At 37.1% G+C, this 22,791-nt stretch overlaps 1 long non-coding RNA gene across 1 annotated transcript in view; it reads right to left on the reverse strand.

Annotated features, from left to right (window-relative positions):
• Nucleotides 1-8,912: 8,912 nt before the first annotated feature.
• Nucleotides 8,913-22,791, reverse strand: part of LOC132679414 (uncharacterized) — a 180,931-nt gene continuing 167,052 nt past the window's right edge. The window contains exon 3 of the long non-coding RNA XR_009610148.2: nucleotides 8,913-9,967. This is a non-coding gene — a long non-coding RNA (uncharacterized LOC132679414). The remainder of the gene's footprint in view (nucleotides 9,968-22,791) is intronic.

Genomic DNA, 22,791 nt, shown 5'->3' on the forward strand with positions numbered 1-22,791 from the left:
GATAGCTGATTTAAAATCTGACCTGCTAATTTCAACATATAAGTGATCTCAGGCTCAGTCTTCATAGATTTCTTTTCTTTTGAAAATGGGCCATATTTCCCTGTTCTTCCTATTTGAGCAATTCTTGATTATAGCCTAGGCACTGTGAAGGTTTCTTTGAAGACTCTGGATTTGATTATACACCCCTGAAAAGTATTGATATATTATTGTCTGTTTTTGCAGACAATTAACATGGTTGGACTCAAACCACAGACTCAGACTCTGGGGTGGCAGTTCAAAGCTCATGTCAGTTCCTTCAGATTTAGCTGGGCTACCTCCTTCTGTCCAGTGAATGAACCACTGGGGATTAGCCAAAGATGTGAACATAGTCTATACAGAGAATTTGGGGCTCTTCTTCTCTGGCTTTCTTCTTTCCTGGATTCCTTCTTACTTTTGAGTGGCCAAGGTCTCCCTGAGCTCTCCATCCTGGTTCTTCAAACCATAAAAACTATGGGTTTTCTATCAGAATTTTAGCACCTTCATGGTACAGATTGCAGCCTAGCCTCTGGCTGCAAACTGTAAAATTAAAAGCTCGCCAGGCACTATTCCTTTCCATTAAGTGTCAATCTCAGTTTCTTCCTGCTTTTGGTTTTTGGTATACATATTTTTCCAGAGTTAAGAGTTGTTATCTATAAGAGGGTTGATTTAAAACCTTGATTGGCCTTAAATGGACTTAGAACCCATGAGTAGTGAGATTTAAATGACTTTGATGACACTGACAAAAACAGGGCTGGGGAGGGAGTGCCTAGGCTGCTTCCATACCAAAGGAATTCTTTGTATAATGATGGTGAGAAACAAAGTCAAAACATGTTGACTTTGTAGCACTGTGAATACATCAATGTAGGTGGTTGGCTATTTCGGTGGCTGTCTGGAAGAAAGTAGGTATACATGACAGGTGGGTCTGTTAGATGGGAAAAGGAGGCTGAAAAAAATAACTTTTTAGATGCCACGCAATCTTTTGGTAATGGGGAGCCATCGAAGATAAGGGGCACGGTAGAGAGATAATCATATGTGTTGGGATAACCAGTGAAGAGGATGGCTACAGTGGAGGGGATGGACATGGTGGCATTGGCTTTGTAGTCAAAAGGGACCCTTCCAGGAGGTTGCTAATCTAGAGAAAACACCAAAATTGAGGCAGTTGTGGCATAAATCTATCTGAATTGAGCAAATATAATTAAAGTTTGGAATGTTTCTCCATACATATGCTCTGTGATAGTGAAAAAGACTTCTAAAACGAAATCTTGTCAACATGGGAATCTAATGGTGAGAATATTTTGATTGATATTAAATTGATTATAAAACATTTATGAATCATGATTTAAACTTGTAACTGAAAAACACTAAAATCCTTTGCAAACTCAAACATAAAATGTACTTAATTGTTAATTAATGGAGTGGGAGTGTGAAGAAACTGAGATTTATAAATTTCTTACTACATGCCAGGCACAGCATCACCTTCAGCGTCTACTGGATCCCCTGAGAAACAGTTATTTCTATTTCCATTTTACAGATGTGGAAATTGAGAAGCACAAAGTTAAAAGCAACTTTTCCAACTTTTCCACACAACTAGTAAGTAGAAAATATTATGTTATTAGCCCAGGTCTACCTGATTCTATTGTTTATTCTATTTTCAGCATAATTTTATTTTTTAAAGTGAGATAGTGAATGTAGTAGATAATTATAACTCTTGTTTTGGGAAGCAAGTGCCATATATTTTCTTCTTAGGTGTCCTCTGATGAATTATAGAGATATTATTTCAACAACAGATATAAATTCCTTGGAAGCACAACGCCGAAAGATGGTTCTTAGTAAATAGTTGTTCAAGCCTTTTTTTCCTGTGGAAAAAAACTTAGAGTGAGTTCTGAATGGACTAAAATGTGAAGGGACAAACATCTTGATTAGTAGTAAAAATATATAACATAAGTAGTCTTTATCTAGTTAACCCAATTGTTTTAATTTATTTTTCATGAGTTAACAGGGACAACTAGGGCTCCCCTGGAGAAAAGACGCCAATTTCTTTTTAGGATAGGTTTTTGGTTTTGTTTTCTGGTAATGACTTTTTTTAAAAAAAACTGAGCAGAGTCAACATGCAGTGTTACATTCAGGTGTACAACTCAGTGATTTGACAAGTTTACACGTGTATAAAAGTATAGCTACCATCTGTCTGTCCCATTACATCACTATTACAGTATCACTGACTGTACTCCTTATGTTCTGCTTCCTATTCCCATGACTTACTCATTCCGTAACTGGAGGTCTGTATCTCCTTCTCCCCTTCACCCATTCTGCCCAATCTCCCACCCCCTCACCCCCCTAGCAAACATCAGTGTTCTCTGTATTTACAGTTCTGATTCTGCTTTTTGTTTGTTTATTCAGTTTCTTAGATCCCATTTATGATGGGAGTCACATGGTGTCTTTCTCAGTCTGACTTATTTCACTTAGCATAATACTCTTCAGGTCTATCCATGTTATCTCCAATGGCACAATCTCATTGGACCAGTGTTTTTAAGGTTGTCTTTCCATATGGAGAAAACACAGACTGACAAATTATTTAGTTCTTTATATAGCTTTCAAATACAACATGTTTCTAAATGATCCTTGAAGACATACCCCAAATTTAACCATATGCTCCCTTGGAATCATTTCAATATTTGGTTGCTCATCATTTTTTCAGCTGACACTTTCCCAGGACACTGGAAATATTTAAGGACGCTGGGAGGCAGGAGACATAGATAGCAATACAACTCTTCTACAACAGAAGATACTGGGAGCATGGGGAAGAAATGTCACCTGTGTCTTATTAAAGGCCTGACTAAACCTAGTGGAAGGTGGCTTTACTATTATTAAAGACTTTACTTCTCAAATTTTGGGCTTGTCCTATATTATTTTTCTAGTAAAACTTTAATAGAGACTAAAACTAGAAACTCTGGTCATTTTCTTATGGAGATTCGTTACAATTCTGTGTATTATTTGGCAAAATAATCACATGAACTAATTCAGATTTTCGTTAGTTATTATTGGTAGCACACATAATTCACACACAAAAAATATGAGTCTCAGGATAATTAGACTTAGTGGAGTTGAGGAGGTAGTATAGGTTCTTGCAAAATAGCACATTGAATAGAGCTAGCTGAGAAAATATTTGTGAGGGTCATTTTGATGTGGGTTCTGGACATCTGAGAAGAGAGAATCATTGATATTGGAGAGATTGGTCAGGGACTGAACACACCTTCTAGCTAATGGCTATGGTTTCTATCTTTATCCCCCATGGTCTTGCTTTTCTGTAAGCAGTTCTGTGGGCAATTTTCTTTTACAAATTAAGCTCTACAGATTAACTAGAGACTGGGCTCAAAATTTAAGAAAAATGCTGGAGATTTCACATTCACAATTATAAATATAAATATGTTATCTTCACAGTTTTAGAAAGATTCCTCTAGGCTCCTGGGAGTAATGTCATGCTAGTGTTCCAGTTTCCACAAGACTTAGATAAAAAACTTTGTGAAGGCTGTTCTCTGAGTATATGGAAAATTATAATGTATATTTAATCAAGTATACTAGGTGTTTTTAGTTGGTTTTTCCTTTTAAGAAGAGCAAGTAAAAATTTAGTTATTGCCATTTTTTGGTTCTATTTTAAAGAAATACATATAGATTTAAGCATACTATATTCAGAAAGAAATATTTGGGCCTGTTATGATACTAAGCTCATCCTAAAACTAAATAGTTTTCTCTTTCTGGCTTAATAAGGTGTTTAATAGGATCAACAAATACTCTTCTCCAGCTGTGCTCCAACTTAATGAGGAACTAATTCATGCCTGGACCATAAGATAATCATGGGATAGATTAACCAATTTAATGCTCACCCGAAAACCTTATTGTTTCCTTTCTCATGGTTGAGGAAACGAATGTTCAGGGAAGTTAGATGAACTGTCCAAAGTCACACAGCAGAAAGAAGACATACATATGTACCAAATATACATGTATATAATACCAAATATACATATATACATAATACCAAATATACATATGAATATATAATGCAAATACACACACACATATATATATGTAATATATCTTCCTAATTTTTAGACTCCCTTCCTAAAGTATCAATAACTGAGGTCATTCAAACTGACTGGTTATCAGAGTACTAAAGGGTTCCAGATGGGAAGAGGTAGGGTATGTGACACCTCGCAGGATCTCTAGGATGATTCTGCCCACAGGTTCCCATGCTCCTTTCATAGTAAATCATAGCAGGTACTGTGAGCCAGTCTCTGTGGGGCTTGCATAAAAGAAATAAAAACCAAACTCCTTTGCCCTGTGATGCAAATAAAGTTTACATTTCTAGAAAAGGATTTTATGGACAGTTTCATATAGTGTTTTTTTCCCCAAAACTGGAAGGTGGATATACTCAATAACTATGATTTCTTATTCTCCAAGAAGAACACTTATGTTGAAACTTGTCTATCTAGCAATTAAGTAAAACTGGTTTAAGAACTTGCTTTCTTCAAAAGGAAGGAGGGACTTCATTTGGACTCTAGCAAGCATTGTGTTTATATGGATTCTATAAAGCTGATGATTATATTTACTAAAGAGTCTGAAATGAAAGCGAAAGGCATTTCTACCAATGCCAGATAACTTTATTATATGAAATGTAATATATTCCTTTTAAAGTTTTATGAAATGATGACTAAAAACATTCTCAAGTTGTGGAGTAATGTTTGAAAACTTCATTTAGTTACAGAACCCTGTTTTCCCCCAAAATAGATACTCAATATCTAAAGCTGATACCTAATACATAAAACATACATGAATGAAGCCTCTGTGCTTGAAATGTGAAACCTGAAACACGTCTATAGACCAGTCTGAAATATTGATGGAAAATCTTGAGATAGAACATATGAAGAATTTTTAAACAAATACCAAATAAGTGTTTTTACTGATAACAAGAAGATGAATTTTTTAAAAGACAAAAAGTAAAACAAAACAAAATAAAATCAATAAAGGTCAAATTAAAAATAAAATTTACTTGAGAGCAGATTAAAATGTATTTTTAATTATTACTTTAAATTTTCCAACAGTGGTTTAACATAATTTTTAAATTTGTGCTTGGGCAATAAGTACCGGCTTAATCTAATTAGGTTGCCCTCAGCGTGACACTTAAATCTGCCCACAACAATAGATAATATTCTTATATGTAAAAAGAATCTGTGATGCATTTGGTACCCAACCAACTGGAAAAGGGGCTTGATTTAAAAACTTGGAAGCCAAATGTGTTCTCTATCAAAATTAGAAGCCAGTGTTCTGATATATTTTTGGGTCATTTCACCACCAGTGGACCACAGACACAAGCTTTATTAAAAAATAGTGGCATGTTTTAAATGTCCATTAATGTAGGTTTAATTATCATGGAACGTCTATAAAAGTCCATGTGACATCTACACAAAGATCAAAGCATCAATTTTAATCAGCATTAACTAAATGGATACAGAATGAATTAGAAATAAAGGGATGTTCCACAGTAAATAAATAATACATACAGAAAGCCTGAATATAAGTAATAATAGTGGGTTTATCTTTAAAGGAAGCAAGAAAATTCTGATTTTATATATGTATGACTTAATTAACAACTCTGTTAAGTGTATATTTTTAACAGTTGCCAAAAACTGCAATTCACTGAAGTACTTGAAAAGAGAATATACATTCATCCAAATTGTTTATTCATTAACTCAGCCAATATTTACTCAACATTTGTTAGGTTGCAGACATTAAAATAGTAAAATATGGGGGGCGCAGTTGGTTAAGCGTCTAACTTCAGCTCAGGTCATGATCTCATGGCTAGTGAGTTTGAGCCCCTTGTCAGGCACTGTGCCGACAGCTCGGAGCCTGGAGCCTGCTTCAGATTCTGTGTCTCCCTCTCTCTCTGTCCCTGTCCTGCTTGTGCTCTGTCTCTCTATCTCTCAAAAATAAACAAGCATTTTAAAAAAATAGTAAAATATGCTACCTAGCCACAAGTTACTCATAGACTGAGTTCAGAGAGGTATATAATTACATAAATATAATTCAGTGTAAATAGGAACTATTATAGGAAGAGTTGTGTACATAGAGAATAGTCAGAGAAAATCCTCAACAGGTATCCTCAAGAATGTATGGTTTTTATAGATATAAAAAATAGAAGATTATTCCAGAAAGGAAGAAGAAGAGCATGTGCAGTGTCATAGGGTATGGAAGAACAGAGTGTCTTGTGGGAACTTACTCAACATGTTGGATGAAGAGTAACATTTAGGTGGACGCTGTGGCAGAATTTTGCTGGAGGCAGAAGGAAAAGACTCCTAAAGCCAAGCTTAGTAATTGGGACTTCCAGACCCTGGGAAGGAACTGAAGAGTTCAAAGCAGGTGAGTAATGTAACCTCTTTTACATTTTTAAAAGACCAGCATGTTTACACAGGGAGTAAATATCAGTGAATATCAGAGAGGTTCAGATATAAAGGCCAAGAGACACTTAACGGAAAGGTACAATAGCCCAGAGGGTCAGACCCTCAGCCAAGACCGCGGCAGGGGAGCATAAGCATAGGGTAGAAGCTACAGAATAAACACTGACTTGAGGTTGAAGGTGGGGAGGCATATGGAGGGGGTGGGTTATAGGATGACTCCCATGTTTTTAACTTGGTGACTTGTTAGCTCATGGCTTTTTTTTTTTTTTTTCTGAAATAAGAAATACAAGGAAATAAAGGCCTGGGAGGAAATAATGAGTTCATTGTTGGACCTGTTGAAATTGATGTGCCTCCAAGATATACATGAAAAGATATCAGACATCAGTTGCATATAGGAATGTGGGGCTCAAAAGAAAAAGGCAGAATCAGAGTTTTTGCATTAATCACATTATGTCCATGCTTTGAAATGTTTGATCAGTATACATATATATCTGTTAGACTGGAGTGTTTCGAATGCATAAATTATGCCACCATGGACAAAGTTGAAAGAATCACCTGTGGCAAGTTTCATAGCAGAGAGCTACAAATGTGGCAATCCAAAGTTGGAGGCAATATATGCCAGTGCTCAGTACACATGGACAGATGATTGTTTAGCTAGATGTTCACAAATAAGCCAACCTAACGTGTCTGAAAAATAAAAATATATCAAATCAAAGATCAGCCATTTACCTCCTCTACATTTATTCATATATCTGTTCCTTTATTTTCATTGTCTGGGTACTTTCTGTAGCTTATTTCAGATGCTTATTTCTTATTTCCTTTTGGTAGCTTATTTCAGATGCTAGGAAAATAGCAACAAGTGAGAGAGATAAATTCCCAGGCTTCATGGAGCTGAGAGTGGTCAAAATTCACCATGAACACATATACATATAAATAACAAATTTCAGATAGTAACAAACATGATAAAGAAAATGAAAGCAGGATAAAGAATCAGAGTATGAAAAGTGGCATTTTAAAAAAGGGTGGTCAGAGAAGAATTCTTTGTTGAAGGGAAGGAAGAAAGTCATAGGAAAACTTGGGAAGAAGTATTCAGAAGGATCAGCAAGTTCAAAGTCACTGAGGCGAGAATCACTTCTACCACTGAAGGTGTTAAATGCAGCACCCACTGAAGCAGAGTGAGGGAAGGAGACACCATGGCATATGGAGTGGGAGGACCTACCAGAGTTGGGTCGTGTGGCTGCAGAGTGGCATGGATCTTATTCTAGTCTAAGTAGAACCTGGATCTACTAGGGAGGGCGGGGGGGGGGGGGGGGGAAGGCGTGGTGTGAGGGTGAAAATATTTGGTTTCTGTTTTTAGAAAATTAATTCTGATTGCCAGGCAGAACTATGACTGTGGTGTCATCAGGAACAAGACCAGAAGCAGAAAGACATTAGGAGGCTCCGAAGGTTGAGACGATAAACGGTCAAGGCTGGACTGGGACAGGGCGGAGGGGGAGGGGAGCAGTGGAGTGGGCGGGTAACAGTAAGATTTAAGAGGCGTGTTGCACACAGAGCAATGAGACTTGCTAGTGGCTTGGAAGGTGTCAGTCCCAATAAGCTTTTGATCAGAAATAACATCTGAAAAAATCATATGTCAAATAAAGTGTGACACTGACAACAGTCTTCACCAAGGTTTTTTTTTTTTTTTTTTTTTTTTTGGTCTGACTTTACCAAAATATTTTGATGAGCCAACATATTTAAAATAGGTTCCTGAATCCAGATGCACTCTTAATATAGAAATGATCCTTTCCTAATATATGCCTAGGGCTGCTATGAGTGTGGTTATATTTAAATAAAAAGCATTTTTTTCAAGGAATCCCAACAGAGAATGCAAAAGATGAGACATTATGCTGATGTCTATCTCCGATCCTTGCCTTCTTTTCATCATGTTTCTAAATATGTGAAAAAGAAGCAGGGTCATATCTACTTAGTTTGGCAGGGAATTGCAGTACCATATATAGAGAAATTAGCCTAACATATTTAGGGTTTTTTTTTTAGTTTATTTATTTGAGAGAGAGAGAGAGAGAGAGAGAGAGAGAGAGAGAGAATGAGCAGGGTAGGGGGAGAGAGAGGGAGAAATAGGATCCCAAGTAGGCTCCACCCTTTCAGCACAGTTTCTCACAAACTGTGAGATCATGACCGGAGCTAAAACCAAGAATTGGATACTTAACTGACTGAGCCATGCAGGTGCACTACAAATATTTTAGTTTTTAAACTAGTTTTCATTTCAGAATGAAGAAACGTTTTGCATATATATATATATATATATGTATATATATATATGTATATATATATACTATATATATACATATATATATAGTGTGTATATATATATAAAACATTCATATATATATATATATATATATATATATATATATACACATAACATTCATTTGAAGGCCAGTGAGTTCCTTTCTGTTGCTTAGACCAGATGAGTCTTATGGAAATAAGTTTTACACTCATGAAAATTGGAGTTTACTCAGGAAATACCACGAGCGTCTTAATGAAAGTGCCATGCATGCCCCTTCTGAAATTTAACACATGGAATGAACCTTTCCACATCTGTAGCAAATGCAGACTTTGCTGCCTTAAGGGCTTGGCATTTTCAGATAAAAAAGAATCAATGTCATTATACAGTATCTCTCTAGAGCATCGTAATTATTCTGCATGCATACAATATTTATTTAAAACTTAAAATTAAACTTCAAGAGGTGGTCATTTGAAAGCTGGCAGTCAGTGAACGGATCCTGTATTCATGAAAAAGAGAATATTTCTTCTAAAAGTTGAGAAATAGATCAAAACGGTCTTTCCAGTAACTGGCACTTTAGTCATATAGATGCTTTTTATGTGTCAGATTTATTAATCAAGAAGGTCCATGGGAACGAGAGAAGGAAATCTTGAGGATGTGACTGTCGGTTTTTGATATGTCAGGTATAATTTTGTAGCTGTGATTTTTGGATTGCATACACACACAGCATTGTACTGATGTTTGTGTATCCCTTTATACTCATCATTTGTGATGACTGGAAAAGAAGATAAGGCGGAGATGTTTTGATACAGGATTGAAACTTGAAACTACAGTCCTTCAATTTGAACAGTATTCCTGTTTCATGTTTCTTTTCATGTTACCTTTTTAACTTTTGCCACTGATGTAAAAGGGAAAAAAAAAAGAAAATTTGAAAAGATGCCAGGTGTTGGTTCTTATCTGGGTGAAGGATCACAGAAGTAGAGGATAAAATACAGTGTGTAGTTTGTCACAGCAGCAGACTTATGAAGATCAAACACTTGTCAACAACAACTGTTTTGTCCTCCTCCGGCCATCACAGAATTATTAAGACGGTGACAGCTCTTCATAGTTGGTACGTTTTGCCAAGATTGTAGTGTCTAATGTTCCAATTAGTTTAACAGGATGCATTCTGCTGTGATGATGACGGTCTCCCTTAATTGCTTTGGGCCGCTTCCTGAAATAAAAGAGCACTGTTGTGTTACAAATTCGTTGGTCACTGTGAAATTTGGACGGTACGCTCCCTTTTAAGTCGTCTAAAATTACACAAAACAGGTATCTCCAGAAGCTGAGGTAAAGCAGCCTATTTTTACGATGTTTGAACAGAGAAGACAACAAAACTGTCTGAAAGGTAAAAGAACAAGGCCAAAGTTTTGGGGTTTTTTTTTTTTGGTTATTATTTTACTCTATTTGCCAAATCACCGGTTTGATGTTTTTCTCTATTGGTTTTCGCTAATATACCAGCCGCCTGCGTGTTACCCAGATTTCGTACTGCATCATCTGATTCTGGGTGAAAATTCTTATTTTTGACCAAATCTGAGTGACTGTTTATTTTCTGCAAACTTACTAATTTTTTTTTTCCCTTTGACTCCTGCGGACATCAGTCCATACCAAATGTCTAACAGTCCTGGTCCATATTCAACTCAGATGATGTCTGGGAAGTTTATCTTCATGTGGTACAAAGCCAACAGTGCCTTGGAGCATTTGCAGGGACCGGTGCTTTGCAACAATTCTTGAAGCTCCATTCACATTAGCATTTCTTCGCCATAATTGCCCTCCGTAGCTACATGAGGCCCTAGACAGCCTGCGGGGCCGGGACAAATTGAGTCACCACGTGGGCAAAAAGAAACAGGTATCAGAAATGAGGAAGAAAATTTGAAGAAGAAAGTCTTGAGTAGAGATGAGAAGCCATAAAATATAAAGACAGAAAGTTTTAGATGAAAATCTTCTAATACCTTCAGGGACTTTATATGTGGTTTTAATTCTTTGAGATTTGTATTTCTATATGCCCAACAAAATCACTTGAGAAAACCAAGTTTAACAATAAAATTACGTACATATAAACTAATAAAATGACATATTTAGAAAGAGCACTTAGAAACTGTGATCTAATCTATGTACTATTGTAACTGCAAATAAATCTCAATTTGTCCAGAGGGTTCATTCCCAGAAATAAACACAAAACAAACAAGCAAACAAAACTGACCAGTCAAAAGATAAAGGTCACTACTTAGCCTAACCAGTTTGACTGATTTGGAGAAAACTCAGTATGATCTTCTCAACCTACTTCTTCTTATTAGCATTTATGAGTTTGTGTTCAACTTTCTGAAACTAATACATATATGTAGTGCTAAAAAGGTTTATGTCACAATCCAACAGTCCTTACTACCACATTTAGTTATTCTGCTCTGTAAAGACAACCACGTTCAACGCCATTAAGGTGTTTCTTCTTGGTTACGGTACTTCTGTGGTATTCATACATATGTCCATATATCTACATATTATATATATTCTGATATTCATATATATATCCTATATATATCCATAGATGTCATATATATCCTTTATATCTACTCATATATGTCATATATATATCCTGTGTCTGTGTGTGTGTGTATACACATATATTCTGGTATACATATATATATACACATATATATATATATCACATACATATCCATTTCTTAATTTGACAGTTATAGAAATAATATATTAACTTTTTGTTTTGGAAGTATAGAATTTACCTCTCTCTTATTGCTCTTCCCAGTCTCTCAATATAGTTAAATTATAATTTGCTGGTTAAGGTGAATAGTGTTTATATAAATATTCTACATAAATAGTTTTCACTCTGGAATTATAATTCTTCCCTGATAAATTTCTTTTTACTGAAATTAATATTATCTCATTATTTCCTTGCTTGGTTTCTATAACTTTTTCCTATTTATATTACCTATGAAGTTATTTTTCAAAATAAATTTATTAAAATAAATACTCCAAAATATGTCAAAGGACTATTAGCATATTTTAAATGTTGAAACATGGTTCTAAGGAGTCTCCCCCATCCCCACACCTGTCTCCACACCAGTTTTCTATCTCTTCCTCCATTCTATATTCTCTGTAGGTGTGCACAGCTGACATATTGGTCCTTATCTCTGCCTGTCTCCTGTACTTGAACCCTGGACTCCTGGATCTTCTTTAGTGTTTTTTCTCTTGAACTTCCAAAACATATCTTCTAGCATCTTCCTAAGAAAGAGTGCACAGTAACCCATTCAGTTTAGATAGTGAATATCTGATGATATCTTTATTGTACCCTCATATATGATTGATAATTTTAAAATCACTTTATAAAGAAATCTTATAGGCACTGAACCACAGTCTTCTGGAACTCAGGGTTGTTCTTAAGAATTTGAATACAATTTCTTATTCCTAAGCATTTCTCTATGACTTGCTTCTACTCTTTAAGAAATTCTTAGAATCTTTTTTTCATCCCTGTTTTTCAGGAAGTTCATAACAGTCTGCTCTGGTGAGAATCTTTCTCTATTGTGCTTGGCCCTTTGCATTTGGAGACATAGGATATTCAGTTCTGTGAAATACTTCTGAATTGATTTTTGGGAATTTTGTCACCTCTATTTTCTTTGTTCTGCATTTCTGGATTTGTATCTTTTAAATTGTCTATTTCCTCTTATATAGTGTCACTATCTTTTATATCGTCAGAGAATTTTGTCCAGGAATCACATTTTATTTTCAATGTTTTGAGGAACTTTATACTGTTTCCTGAAACTAATATTACACTGTACGTTAACTAATTGGAATTTAAATAAAAACTTGAAGAAAAAATATCACATTTTATTTTTTTTAATTTTTTTTAACGTTTATTTATTTTTGAGACAGAGAGAGACACAGCATGAATGGGGGAGGGTCAGAGAGAGGGAGACACAGAATCTGAAACAGGCTCCAGGCTCTGAGCTGTTAGCACAGAGCCCGATGCGGGACTCGAACTCACGGACCGCGAGATCATGGCCTGAGCCGAAGTCGGCCGCTTAACCGACTGAGCCACCCAGGTGCCCCTACATTTTAAATTATAAGTGTTATTCCTTATTTTTTATTATTCTTTCTTCTTATTATAACCTATTTCTTTTAGGTACAATTCTTCTCTCAACAATCCAGATAATAATAATAATTCATGTAATATTTTTAAAAGTTTTCTTTTGTGCCTTATATCATCTCTATTTCCCCCCCGTCTATTCTCTTTATTTGTGTCACTCTCTATTGTATATTTTTAATTTTTCCTTCCAATATTTGGTATGTCTTGACTGTTCTTTCAAACTTAGGAGTGAGACACATTTATAAATCGAAAAGGAAAAACTGGATGACATCTCTTGGTATATGAGAAAAATTTCATCATGGATATTTATGTGAGGGAATCTTTAAATGTTAGAATCTATGGGTTTTCCACTAGAGCCTTTACTTTCTCCAGAGAATCCTCTTTATCTCCTGGGAGGGGTGTATAGCTACAAGACCAGCTGTGGGCATGACACTATGGGGGGCTGAGGGGAGGGAGCTGGGGTGGTTCATCATGCATCATTGTCTACCTCCTGCACCCCCTCCCACATTATCTCTAGCCTTCAAAGTGCCTGATGTCCTGGACATTGTAACACTGTAACATTTCGCCCTCAGAGACTAAAGGTCTGGTCTTTGAGGGGAAGGTCAATAGGGGAGAACTAGCCCAGAGGTATGTATGTGACAGGTATCACCTTGTTCTCTAAACATTGAAGCCCAGTTTTCCTATGTCCTTGCCTGATATTAGGCTCCAATCTTTGGTAGGCAGTCTAGGAGGTAAAAGGTTTCACTTGTCTCAAAAGTTATTCTTTATTCATAAGATAATTTGAATCACATTTTGAGGTAAAACTTTATTAAAAGCTTTATAGATGACCAGGTGCATTAAACTAAATACTTTTCCTTCATCTACTAATTTTGTAATTTTGTTAAAGAAAAGAGGACTTTTGTTTTTTGAGTGACTTTTTCTCCCTGTAAAACCCCATGCTGCTTATTGCTCATGTTTCTATTATCCCATATAAGCTGTAGGGTTTTTTTTTCCCCCACTCCAGGGACCTCACAATAGACTTGCCAAATTGTAATTATCCCAGCAAATCTCTTTGTTCTGACAAATAAAACCTACATGTTTTATTTTATCCCATTTTCTGGAGCTACCTAGTTCAGCCTAAGTTTTCAAAAGTAATCACCAGTCTTTTTGAATCTCGAGAGTGTATTTCTTCAGACCCTGTAACGTGCATAGTGTAAAACCACTTAAAGCTATATTAATTTTTTCTTAGAAATACTATTTCAAGTCATCATGCAGAGGAAAAAAAGTGAAAATGACTATTTGTAACAACTGAGGACCTCGATGAGAGTTGTTAAAGTGTTGAGAAATAGGAGCTACAAAGGAAAATTTAAGGAAAGGAACTTGGATTATTCAGCCAAAAGAAAGGTCTAACAGCATCTACAGTTGAAGAACAGTATAGAAAAATAATGACCCGCTGCTCTCTACATCTGGAGAAGACATAAGAAAAGGATTTAAGCTTACAGTAAAAATGTGGAAATTATGAAACTTCATAAGATGCTCTAACTCTGTCACCCATGCTCTAATAAAAAAGGAATAAACATACCAGGTAAGGCCAACTGGATAGTCCAATTCAAAAGACATGAATCTGCACAATCCTACAGCTGACTCACTGTTTAGGATCCTAAGACTCTCCCCATTAAAGACAGAAAGACTTTCACTTATTCGGAAGTACCAAATTTAGAACTAAGTGTAAAAGGGACCAATTAATTCAATTGGTTTGGTAAAAGTATTTAATTAATAGCCATCTCCATTTTCTTAATAATACAAAGAGAAAAAAAAACTAGGGAAACAAAGCAGAGATGTGTGTGGAGGCTGTACCTACTGTGTGAGGGGCCTCTCAGAAGGCAGAACACAGACTATGCAGGTTCAGAGGCCCCCATCCATGTGTGTCTCTCATCATCTTGAGGCTATTTAATTTAGTGACTTCTGTAGGAAGACTCCTAGGCATGCTCATTACTCTGGTTTTCAGTCTAGCTCGTACATATGCCAGAGGGCTCCTTCTGTATCCCTTCTTCTGGAGAAGAGCTCTTTGGTTCCATGAGGATAACTGTATCCAGAACAAAGGCTGACTTGGCTATCTTAGTGCCCCTCACACACACACACACACACACACACACACACACGGATATATATATCCTTGAAAGACAATTTTAAGGCTATAGTGGCTTTTACTTAGCTTTTCCCTCTTCAACTTCCATTTTTTTTCTTTTTCCAATCTAATTTTTTGTTTTGGATTTGGGGTATCTAATAGAATCTAGGAAAAACTGGCTATAGCTTGGATTTTTGACACAGTAAGGGCTTATATTACTAAAATATATAATATATACACAAACATAGATAGATAGATAGATTGTGTGTCTTGAGCTATCTGTATATTAGAAGCTGCCTCATGGGAATATGCATTTGTATTGTCACACTTGGTGACTAGTTATAACCATTACTTATTCTAATAATAAATAGGTAGTTATGCTCCTGAGAGAGGTTGTCTGGGTTTGGTTCAGGGCAAATAAGTCATTTTTACCTTATGGACTTTTAAGGAGAAATGTAGGGCCTAATGCTGAAGGCTGAATATCACGTGGAAAGCCAGACTTCAGGCAGGATGCAGATACTGGGTGTGGCCTGAGAACTGAATCCTATAGGAAAGAGTATGTGCCTTCCACGTAAAGAACAGTTTCCAAAATCCTATAATTTCAAAATTTTAATTCTCTATATCCAAATATTTGGTGAAGATTTGATATACCATTAATTTAATTCTATGTTTAAACCTGAAATATAACATATTTCTCAATCATTAGATACTTTGCCCAATAAACATGATACATGGGATCTACTTAAAAATATATATTATGTATATGTTGAACAGTCAGAGGGATGGACTTGCCAATGCTGAATTAGAAAGTCAAAAGCTATTAACGATCTCTTTCTCCCCTTTCTTCTTGCAGAGTACATCCTGGAGAGCTTAAATTCTAGGTTTCTTACTCTCTTTGGCAGTTAAGAGACGACGCATGGCAGATTTCTGCACAAGAAAAGGGAAGTGGAAACTTCTGCAGTGTTTCCGTTCTTTATGCTCAGAGGGCAGAGCACAGGAAAGAAGTTCTTGAACCACCTCAAGCCAAATGACAAAAGCCCACGTGATGAGGAGAGTGGAGTTCAAGACAGAGTCTCACTGTGGGCCTTTCTGAGCTCCTGTGCCAGTCCTGGACCCCTCCCCCTGGACTTTTTGTAAGTCATGTGAAACTTTTATATCCCTTTCTAGTTAAGCCAGGAAAGCAGGAGTTCAGAGTACTTTATTCTTTGAGCTGAGCATATACCTCTGCTCTACCAGGTTAAGTGATACATGAGTCAGGGTTATATAATTTCAAGAAGCCCTTGGATATACAAAGTTAAACGGGTTTTTGTTTGTTTGTTCAAAGGCCAATATCTTACCGCACCTATAAATTCTCCAAGGCTGGATAAAGCAGGAAACATTTCTCAATGTGTTTGGCAATAGATCTCATATTCCTCTGTCTTTTTTTTTAACAGCTTGATTGAGATATAACTCATAGGTTACATAAATTCACCCACTAAAATGCACAGGTCAGTGGGTTTTTGTTTTTGTTTTTGTTTTGCTTTTTGTGGTTTTTTTGTAATGTTCAGAGAGTTGCATGTACCATCACCATAATCTACTTTTCAAACATTCTACTATCCCTAAAAGAAACTCAATAACTCTTCTGTTTTCCAAGCATCCTAAAAAAGGGATTTTTATAAGGTATTTTAATTTCATGGCAAATAATTCTATTTTTACAGAGGTATTTACTTTAAAAAATGAGCACTGCCCTTAAAGTTGGCAACATAAAGTTGGCAAGAAATATGATTAAGCCGATATCTAAAATTATACCTTTGGTATACTCACATCTATTGCAAAGTAGGACCAAAACGAATTCCACTGCCACAGATTAGATAGAGTCGTTGTATGAAAGATGAGACTGTGATTTCTGTGCATTTGCCTATTGGGATATAATTAGATTAGTATTAAAATGGAGTCAAAGCACATTCAAAAAGATATTCAGATAAGAGGATGGATGACCTATTCTTTCCCTCTCTCTCTCTCTCTCTCTTATGAGTAGCTTCCCAAGCAGATTTGTGAAGTAAGAGAAAGTTGATCTGGACTCTCCTCTTTCACACCCTATTAGTTAGGATACAGCTGCTACAACAAACACATCCAGAACCCAGTAGCTGAAACAGAACCCAGTCCTGAGAGGGGTTCAAGGAGGTTACAAGCTTTTACTTTAAGAAGTCCTCAGAACCCCAGGTTTCTCCCACCATTGTGCTCCACCATCACCTGGGAGATGTCATCCAAGCTGGCTGTTATGAACAGAATTGTGTCCCTCCTCAAATTTGTATGTGGAAGCACTAATCCCATACGTGACTGTATTTGTAGACAGAGCCCAAAAAGAGATAAAAAAGATTAAATGGGTTCCTAAGAATGGGGCCTTAATCCCACAGGACTGGTGACTTTATAAAAAGAGTAGGAGACACCAGAGATCTCTCTCCGTGTGAGCATAGAGGAAGGGTCCTGTGAAGACACAGTGAGAAGACACTATCTACAAGCCAGGAGAGGCCTCACCAGGAACTCATCCTGAGGGCCCTACATCTCGCGCCTCTAGCTTCCAGAGCTGTGAGAAAATACATTTCTGTGATTTAAGCCACCCGCTCTGTGGTCTTTTGCTATGGCAGTTCTAGCAGACCAATACCCTAGATTATGAGCACCATGTCCTTGTTCTTGCACACAGGAAGAAGGAAAGAGACGCAGTGGAAAATAAGCAACTTTCTTTTAGGGATATAACATATAAATGGCAAATATTATCTCTGTTAACTTCTCCTTGTTCAGAACTTAGACATATGGGGATGCCTAACCATAAGAAAGGCGAAAAAAACACTTAGCGGGTTGCCATGATTCCTGCTGAAACTCAATGTGTGTGTGTGTGTGTGTGTGTGTGTGTGTGTGTGTGTGTAACTAAACGACAGAAGGGAGAAATGCACACTGGGGATGTACCCGTCTCTGCCACAATCTTCCTCCCAGTTTTAGCATCTCTTTCTAGGTGCCCCCTGGTTACTCAACAGCTTCCCAACAAATGACTTTGTAGAACTGGACTGTGGACATTACCTTATATTCTGAACTTTGATATTTGGTCCAGCTCTTCAAAGTCATTTGCAATCCTGTTTCATTCCTCAGCTCTATGTTCTTGGAGAGTAATTATCTTACTAATTTATACTAAAATATTAATGGATGATAAATTAGTGGCTACTGGGTAGTAATACCCCCAAATAACTCTTTTTCTTTTTAATATAAACATTTAGGAATTGCTAAGTCTAAATTGGTGAAAACTTCACCTATAAAATTTCAAATCGTCATGCAGATAGATAAGGAAGAAATTTGGGACCAGTTCTCTCTTCAGTCTTGCTGAGATACTGCAGAAATAGTTGTCTGTACTTAGGATTTACTCCTTAGCTAAAGATAAAGCAGTGACTAACATTATCTTAAAGTCTTATTATTTTTTAACCAACTGTCCCCTGCCCTCTCCCATTTATTCTTTTGAGAGGAGGATTTTTCCTGCATAATTGTATCTATCCCACATTCAGAAAGACTCCGTAACATCAACAGATGGTGCAGAGATGGCAAAGAATTGCCTACTCTAAGGAGAGATCTAAGAGAACCCAGCTATCTTATGGCCTGGCTGAGGTCTGTTCCAAGACGTGCTGGCTATGTACTATGCCAAGGCACTGGGGGTACACAGAGCCATGAGCAAGACAGATCTGGACACCGTCTTCATAGTGCTTAGAGATTTGCAAGACTAGTTTGAGTCTCTGCATACAGAAGAAATCAACTCCCATCTCTAGCAGGTTGTGCTATTGAGAGGTAAAGGGGGAGAGCTCAGAACTACGTGTGCTTTCTCTATCTCTATGCCTATATTCCTCCCCCTTGCGGGCTGCTCTCTGTGTACTGTTAGTACAGACTGTACCAAGGTCCAGTGGAACCACTGGCAACATTGCCCCGATGTCAGATACCCTCAGACTGTGTTGGCGCCCTGCCAGGCTGCCATGCTTTGGGACTCTTTTGTAGTCACTGTACTCCTAGTGGACAAGTGAAAACATCTAGCACGTAGCAGATGTGAATGAGGAGATGATCTTCAGAACGCATAATCTTTAATTAAAAGTATAACACTCTCTAGGTTTACGTCTCAGGACCACATAACACAGAAAGTATTTTGATAATGAAATTCAGCTGGTACTTTCTTTCTATAATGGCTCTTCTTGGATTGAAGCCAAATGGATTAAAGTTGTACCAAATTTGATCCTGTACCAGGAGGTATTATCATTAAGCTTTAATATATACAATTCAGCTTATGCATTTCTACCAGGAGAGCCAAAATTAATTTAATTTTATGAGGGTCAAGGGACAATTGCAGTGTGTGTGTGTGTGTGTGTGTGTGTGTGTGTGTGAGGGGACTCAGGATGGGGTTCAGCTTCCCTGTCATCAAGCATGTCAGCAGTGATGATGTTCAGGTTTCCTAATCTAGTGAGAAGAAGAGCAGGAGGTAATTCCACAGGAATGTGTTACTGAAGGTACAGGACAGCTGGTCGGTACCAAAGTTCCTCATCTGATCTCTCCGACAATAGCCTAGTCTGGAGGCAGCAAACTTTTTCTGTAAGTGGCCAACAATAAATATTTTAGGTTTTGTGCACCATAAGATCCCCATTAACACTACTCAACTCTGCCTCTGTAATGAGAAAACAGTTACAGACAAAACATGAATGAATGAATGAATGAATGAGTCTGGATATGTGCCAATAAAAGTGTATTTATGTACATGGGAATTTGAATTTTATGTAATGTTCGTATGTTGTAAAATATTATTCTTCCTTTGATTTTTGTTTGCAACCATTTACAAATGTAAAAGCTATCTTTGAGCACAGGGCAAAGCCAACCCCTGACCTGGCTTTTTCTTCATTCAACAAGAAATTATTGCATGACCCCACATACCATGCACTTGTCTCAGAGCTAGGAACCCTGCTGTGAACGAACAGGAAAACCTCCTTGTTTGCACAGAGCTTACATTCTACATTGGTCCCCTGTCATCCTTATCATCCAGAAGAGAGTCACTATACTGATGATGGGTGTAAGTGCACGATCCTGTAACAAAACTACGCTCACAGGCTCATGGGACCGTAAGGAAGTGAAGTTAGCCTTCTGCAAGTTCAATCACAAGTAGGCTCTTCGTACCTACCTTTAGGTAACCCTTCTTTTCTTTTTTTTTTTTTAATTTTTTTTAACGTTTATTTATTTTTGAGACAGAGAGAGACAGAGCACGAACGGGGGAGGGTCAGAAAGAGGGAGACACAGAATCTGAAACAGGCTCCAGGCTCTGAGCTGTTAGCACAGAGCCCGATGCGGGGCTCGAACTCACGGACTGTGAGATCATGACCTGAGCCGAAGTCGGCCGCTTAACCGACTGAGCCACCCAGGCACCCCTAGGTAACCCTTCTTACATTATATCACATCTCATTTACTCCTCATCCCCAGCACAGTGCCTGGCACAGAAGAGACTTTGGGTCCCACATTTAAATGAATCTAACACGCTATTAGCATTATTTTACGTACTAAAGAAAAAACTGTTGCTAATTAACTGAAATATGGTCATCATTGTGAGAAGTACCCACATTTCAGGGATGTTAAAATAGGAAAAAAAGAAATGTGAGGCTTCCAGAATCTATGAAAGAGGGCAGGTGTTTCCTAAGGTAATTGTCCTCTCTCCCAATTCATTCTAAAAATGTATATTTCTAATTTATAATGAGGCGCAGGAAGAGTCAAAATCGTAACTCAGGGCTGTGTGAAAATGGTCAGGTGACAGTGGCCTGCCTGCTTTCCAGTGACTCTGTTGAGTTTGTGTGCTGAAGATGCTCCCTCCCTCATAAAAGGCCTTGCTTGCTTTCCTGAAGGTTCTGGGGCTGCCTCACATGTAGCCTTGCCTCCTTCTTGCCAGTCTGGTGGTGAGTGGTGCAGAAACATTTTAATTAATGGTGAACTTCTCAAAGTTGAAGTGCAAACAATTATAGCTCAATTTTACTTTCGGCCTCATTTTCGCCATTTCCATTCTCTCCTCCCTCCCCATTAGATGACTCGGTTTCACAGTCTGTAAAGCTGGCTAATGGCTCTCCTTGCAAAAGAGAAGGCATTGTTTCTCTCTCCTGCAATTAAAAGCTGCAGAGAGACAAAGACAGAACTCTCACGCTACACATCTCTGGAAGAGTCCTTCCAGAAGGTAGACGCCTTACTCTTCTCTAGCTGGGGAATGATTTCTTTCTCCAAGAAAGGATCACGTCTTCTCCATAACAACTGTTTGCACACAAGACTCAAAGAAAGTTCATAGCATACATCACAAGTACATCTGATATGGAAGTGAAGTGATCTGTAGCACTGCTAATTAGACCTAAATTCTTGATTTACTATTTATAAAACAAAATTGATTATTACTTCATCAACAACATTTAAAGCATCATTAAGAGAGGTCTGCTCCAGCAGCCTCAGGTTAAATTTTTTAACAAGCACTTTAGTTGCTAATCTGTGTTATTGCCAACATATGTAAACTTCCTAATGCTAATTGCATTCAGCTGTGAATCAAACAATGTCTAATTCTCTTCAGGATTAATTATGCACATGTGCCGCCTGCATTCCTAAACATGGTTCTCATAAATAATAAGAGATATATCTAAGCAGATGGGATTTTTCCAACTAAATGATCTGTTTATCATGAATAAAACAAATGACACATTCTAGACTTCAAATGTAGAGTCACTGAAACTTCACATATTTTTAGCATTAATAATTACCCAACAATTGTTTGTGTGAACACAGTTTTGAACAATTGAGCAGCAAACCATGTTTGCTCACATGCTATATTTATCTCTTCCAACATTAAAAAAAAAAATTTTCGCACTGAGACCAGGGAACAGTGTAGTTATTTCAGGCACTGACTGGGTAAAGATAATTGTACACTGTACAGATTCAAATTCCATGATCCCCAGGGAGTTATGTTTAAATGGACTTTGTAATTAAACTGATAAAATGTTATACACTCTTCTTACTTTCTGGAACAGAGCATGTTTGTGGGCATCTTTTCTAGCATTGCAATTCTAGAATCATTTCAATAGTCCCATTCAATTCTTAGTTCCTGCCACAAAGATAATTGTGAAAGAAAATGCACTTGTATAAAAAAGAAAAGAAACATAGGGAAATGTATAGGATTGTTAGTAATCTATTCTATTTCTATGGGGTTTCGTTCACCTGTATAGTGTACCCATAGTATATTCATAGTAATATGAACAAGTGTTGAACTGGCATGCCTCGGCATTCCAGAAAAAATAAAAATACTTTCCTCTGAGGAGGGAACTCTGTAACAGCTTCTTCTAAGTAGCATTGAAAACTTAATACCAACTCCACTGCTTTCTCCCTTCCTCTCTATCCTTTTTATCCCACAGTGACCAAAATTTATCTTGTCCAAGACCATTTTTCCTGGATTTTGACAGATAGCTAAGGTAGTTAGTAACTTATTTAAACGATGGCTCTAAAGATAACGTAAGTATACATAAACCTTAGAAAACAAAAAGACCTGAGTTTGAATCCTGTCCATACTACTTAATAGCACTGTGAACTTACAAGCTATTTAACCTGACCGTGAAATTTATGTTCTTCACCTCTAAGATAGAGATGCCAACACTTCCTTTACAGGCTTGTGAGGATTTATAGACCTTCACAGTTCCTAGGCATAGCTGGTAGCAGATGCTCAGATAATAGGAGTTCTTTCCCCTCTTTCTTTTCCTTCCCCAACATATCATTT

The sequence above is a fragment of the Panthera onca genome, chromosome A2 (genome assembly GCF_046562875.1).
Source record: "Panthera onca isolate mPanOnc1 chromosome A2, mPanOnc1 haplotype 2, whole genome shotgun sequence".
NCBI lineage: Eukaryota > Metazoa > Chordata > Mammalia > Carnivora > Felidae > Panthera > Panthera onca.